Source organism: Cygnus olor, chromosome 5 (assembly GCF_009769625.2).
Source record: "Cygnus olor isolate bCygOlo1 chromosome 5, bCygOlo1.pri.v2, whole genome shotgun sequence".
Classification (NCBI taxonomy): domain Eukaryota; kingdom Metazoa; phylum Chordata; class Aves; order Anseriformes; family Anatidae; genus Cygnus; species Cygnus olor.
Window position 1 is genome coordinate 19,852,601 of NC_049173.1, and position 5,577 is coordinate 19,858,177.

A 5,577-nucleotide genomic window follows, 5' to 3' on the forward strand; every position below is an offset into this window, starting at 1 on the left:
CTTCTCTTCTCATTCTCTCTCTATTTCTCTTCTCTTCCTCTTCTCTTCTCTTTCTCCTTCTCTCTTCTTCTGGACCCTACTAATGATCTGATTAAATTACATATATATATATATATATATATATATATATATATCTTCATGCACCTACTTATAAATGATGATCACAATGACATATTAACCTTCTTTTCATTGGTGAAATGAACTTCATCTGCTTAACTCACCTTAACTAATGAAGATACTTTTTTTTTCTTCAACACTTCTTTTGTTGGTTACCAGTTCCTTGTCAACTACAGCATCACCCACATCCCAGCTGCCACTGTTTCATTTTCCATCCAAAGCAGTGGAATGCATCACCTGTTATCAATACTGCCATTCATTCTCAAGAAATGATCGAGAAAAAGGTACTTATCCAAGATTATTGGCAGCTATCCATGTTTGAAAGATTAAGGAATTTTACTTGTATTCCTACTTCCTGAGCTTCATCTGCATATACTATGATATGACTTTGGAGAAACTTCTGAACTTTCTCTAGAAACAGTTAGTCACAGAATGGGGATAGAACAAGTCTGTGGTATTGCCTAGGTAGCCTGCAAAAAAGAGATTTCCAACTTCAGCAGTCAGAAGGAGCTCCTTTATTCTGTCCCTCTGGGCTACGGAACAGGACTGTATCTCTGACTTCACATGTCCTTGCTTCTCTCTCCTGTTTTGTGGCAACCTGTCAGTTTTTCATCCAGCCTTTTCATAGCCTGCTTCTTCCTGCCATTTAATTAAGCCTTGCCAATGTAATAGCACTTCAAGGCTTTTGACTGACTCTTTTTACTGCCATTTAATTACCTTTGCTAGCTTTCACCTCCTTTCTGCCAATGGATTGACTGCTCCATTGCTGCCACTTGCATAATTGAGGTTGTTATTTTATTCATGCTGTGTTATTTTATTCTATGCTGTGGTATGCTGTGGATTAACTCTTTCTTACTATTAGTTCTTAACTTTGATTTATTTATTTCTTCAAAGGACTTAACTCTTGCCATGCTACCTGCTTCTCTCTTCTTGTACTCCTTTTCCTTATTTCTTCTACTCTTTCCTTTGTTAACTTCCCCTTACCTTATTCCCCGTATCTCAAACCCCAATCACTAAGCATAATGTAATAAGCACAAATGACTGTTCGGTTATAAAGAAAAATGAAAAACATCAGGGAAAATACTCCACTTAATCTCTGCCCCTGTGTTACAGCCATTTTCACCCCCTGCAGAACAGATAGCAAATGACAGCCAACCTTTAACTTTGCCCATCTTGCCCATAGGCAAAGCTAGATTGAAGTGGAAACAAGGAACGGTGAAGCCCAGCAGACATGCATATTTTTCAGAAATACATATATTGCATGCTTGTGTGTGTGTTTTCCCACAAACTATATTTTCCCGTAGAAGTTGCTCTTCCTGTGTTACAACCAGGGCTTGTTGTATATAAATGCAGCACATGCATACCAGGGCCTACCACAGTCTTCACACTCAGATGTTGCTTAGTAATGGGAGGTGAAAGCAAAAGACCCATTCCAGCTTATTTAGCTGACAGCATAGTTTAGAGCAACTGTTTGCTGATGGGTTATTTCTACAGCTCTCTACACGTAACAGTAAATTCCACGTTTTGGCCTCTCCTGTTCCTGCCACACTCCTGTGAGGGAATTTATGAGAGGACCAGGCCTGGGCCTGCGACAGCTGTATGCTAAAGAGAGATGAGTGGAGGCAGAATGTGGCTGCATTCACCAATCAGGGGAGGAAACTCTTGCCTGGAATGGGCCCTGCAGCATTTTTGGCTACATTTCCCAAGTCGTTCCTGATAACAGTGAAGCCTACGTTGTGACTGAAACTTTAAATATACCTTCTGGTCATTCACTGGAACACAAAGGAATTTAGGGGATAAAATTAACACGTGATCTGTTATACATTTTTGGACTGTATTGGACATATTTTGGGTTTGTGCTTAGAGAGTATGGAGAAGACCTTTTAAAAGGAGGTAGGCCTCACTGTCTTCATCTAAACAGGTCATCTAGCTTGTGTATTTTCTGCATATGTCTGTGCCTTCTCCCTCCTCATCAGCTCCTCCCTCCAGGGTGAAAGAATGACAGTATGGCTGATGGCACCACAGCTGATTTAAAAGCTATTAGCAGAATAAACCCCCTTAAAGAAAAAGATGCAGAAAACAGGCTGTGAGATAAACTATTTGTGCAACCTTCAGTGGAAGTGTGAGGGGAAGACCAAGAAAATCAAAGACATGAAAAGTAAAAAGTGTGAGGTAGGTACAGAGGGAAGTTTGGGACCAGTGGACAGTCTGAAAGCTGTTTCATATTCATTGTGAATCAGTGTGCTGTTGATCAGCACCCTGTCTTTTCCTTCTCCCCATTGAATGTACTTTTCAAACCATGAAACAACAGGACAAACTAATCTCTTTTCACTGTTAAATATAAGTCAAGGTGTTTGCTTTATTTCCTTTTGTAATGTAGTATTTTGTGAAAATTTTTCATTTTTCCTTTCAAGCAAAGGCAGGCATCTTCATCCACACCTATGTATAGTGTACATATGTATGTATCACAAATAAATGTGTCAGTATAGCAAGGGGTCTGCCTATATTGGAACAATCTTTAAGCCAAATTCAACATTCATACAACTTGTCTTCCCACGTTATCCTAGTGTAATCAATGTGTGTTTGGATTAAGCAAGTAAGAAAAGGTTTACATTGATAGCAACTGTGTATTCTTTTTAGATCTCATAAAAACATGCAGATGAGTGCAGCATGTGTGTATTTTTGGAACTGGTGAGTAAAAAGATGCGTTATCAAAAAGTTGCTGCTGTGATCTCAGAAGATCCAGTAACATTATGTTTAATTGTGCACCTACAATTTACATACATTTCTGGAGGTTTGTAATAATATTCAGGTTCAGCATTATTTTTCATAAGCATGTTTGACTTGCAACTGAGGAGTAAATAGAATTAAAAGAAAAATGCAGAAGTGTAAAGTAGATAATATATGCAAATAGAGGAATATCATGATGTGACTGGATATGTACTTACACAATGAAGAATAATGGCTCTTCTGGCCTATTGAGTGAAACAAAAATGCATTTCTTAAAGCATTCCAATAGTACTTTCACAGTATTATGGGGAAAATGAGCTAATTACTACTAAGACTGTTTAAATGAGTTCCCTGTATATATTTACCTGAGAGACTCATGCTGTTTGAGAGGAAGTTTCAGCAATTATTATTTAACCTCCTAAATAATGTCCTTTTTAGTTCTGCTGGAAAAGGAATAGACTGGAAAGTCATAAGCAAGGCTTTAATTTAATTTGGTTACTTAATTAAAGATAAACAAAATTTTAAGATCATTCACACTTCAAAAACAAAATGCAGCAAACCCAAAGAGAAAGAGGTATATTAAAAGGAAACTCAGTGAGCCAGAGATCTAAAGATTTGTGAAATATGGTTCTGATGGGCAGAGGTATTAAGAAGCATATGATCCGTTATGTTTGGCTTGGCTGGCACAAATGTCTTTGACATAGTCATTCCAAAATGTGCTGTGACTAAAATAATTTATTTTACTTGGTGGGAAATTACCATGACCTAGAAGAGGAAGAGTAGAGTTTATTCAGAGTAATGCATAACAACTTTAATAGCGCTTTACCTAGAGTACTAGAGGGGTATCTGGGAATTCAGAGCAAAATCCTTAATGAGACAACCTGACACCCAGGATATTTCTTTTCTTCCAGGGGCTTCCTTTCCACTGTAGTGCTTTACTCAAGTCCAACACATTGCTGTAAGCAGGGTCTACTTATTGCCAGATGACATTGCTCAGGGCCTCATCCTTGAATACATCCAAGGATGGAGTCTGGAGCCTCTGGGCAGCCTGTTTCATCTTGGCTGTTCTCATAGGGAGAAAGTTTTTCCTTATCCAAACATCTCTTGTTTCAGTTTATGCCTATTGTCTCTCATCTTTTCACCACACACCACTGTGAAGTGATTAGCTCTGTCTTCTCAATACCTTCCATGTAGGTGTTAGGTCCCCCAAAGCCATCTCCTTTTCCAGGTTGAACAAGCCCTGGTCCATCAGCTTCCCCTCACAGGAAAAATGTTTCAGCCATCTCCAGTGTCATGATTGCCTCTGCTGAACTTGCTCCTGTTTACAATGCCTTTGTTACACAAAGTGGGCCAAAACGGGACAGAATAGTCTTGTAGTGATCTAATGAGTGACATATAAAAGGGAATAAACACTTTCCGTGATCTTCTGGATGTGTTTTGTGCCTGCTTATTTAATGCAGGATGCTGTTGGCTCTTGCCAGTGCACATTGCTGACTTATGCTCAGTTTGCTGCCTATGATGCCCAAGACCTTTTCCACAGAGCTACCTGCAACCAGTCCATTCCCAGCCTGTAACACTGCTAGAGGTTCTGCTTTCCATGGGTAGAACTTTACATTGTCCTTGCAGAACTTTGCATTTGTTTTTGCAGAACCTTACATTTGTCTTTGCTCAATTTGACAAGGTTCCTCTTCACCCTATTCCTCCTGCAGCTCTGGGTCCTTCTGGTTGACAACTCTGCCATCAACTACATCATCTGGTTCCCTCCACACACTTGGTGTGATCTGCAAAGTTGAAGGAAGAGCACTTTATTACCTCATTCAAGTTATTGGTAGAGACGTTAAACAGGACAGTTATATGTGCAACATTTGTGTTTCAATAATTCAAGTAGCTCATTGAATCTTCCTGCTTCTGAAACCCCCAGTTTGTTCTTAATTCTGACCAGTTAAATAGATTTGGACCAAGGCAAATTGATGGGCTGTATTGTAACACCAGAAAATGTCTTTACTTCACTGAAAATGTTGCATGAATGAGGGCTGAAAGATTCTGTCCAATATGTGGTTCATAATATAGGGCAGGTTTTCAGCAAAAGAATTTCAAGAAAAGCTCTAGTTCAGCAAATGCATAAAAGCAAGTCCTTTGATTTCCATAGCTGTAGAGTATAGTATTGGCATGGTGAGCTTGGTGTATAATTATTTCTAAGAATGAATGCTATTAAAGTTGAAATAAAAGATCTCTATGAGAAAATATGAGCTCTAAAATGTGAGTGCTACATTCTACGGATTGTCATTATTTTGAAGCCTTAAAATAAATAAATGTTTCCAGAAGCAAACGCATACTATTCAGATGCCAAACTCTTTTGTTTTCATAAGTGTCCCTTTGAATGCATTGAATTCAGTACGTAGCACTTGGCATCTAATTATTTTGTTATAAAGGAGGAAGACACAGAGCAATGCAATTCCCCATAAGTACCAGAATTTGTTTTTAAAACGGTGGAGGCAGAGCACTAATAATAACAGGTTTCTCAGCTTAAATACTATTTCCCTTCCAGCTCCACATCATACCTTAAAAAACCATCCCCCAAGCTTAGGAAAAAATAAAAATTAAAAATTAAAACTCCTAAGCAAAATATAACCCTCAGGATTTTTTTTCCCATTATTGAATTGAATCATATTGTTCCTTTATTCTGCTTTGAGAACTCTATTTCTTTGTGCTTTTGTATCTCCGCTAAGT

At 38.4% G+C, this 5,577-nt stretch overlaps 1 long non-coding RNA gene across 1 annotated transcript; it reads left to right on the forward strand.

The window, feature by feature from the left end:
• Nucleotides 1-1,401: 1,401 nt before the first annotated feature.
• Nucleotides 1,402-5,183, forward strand: LOC121071503. Its single transcript, XR_005820639.1, has 3 exons — nucleotides 1,402-2,289; nucleotides 2,758-2,808; nucleotides 4,557-5,183. It is a non-coding gene; the product is annotated as an uncharacterized LOC121071503 (long non-coding RNA).
• Nucleotides 5,184-5,577: the final 394 nt, after the last annotated feature.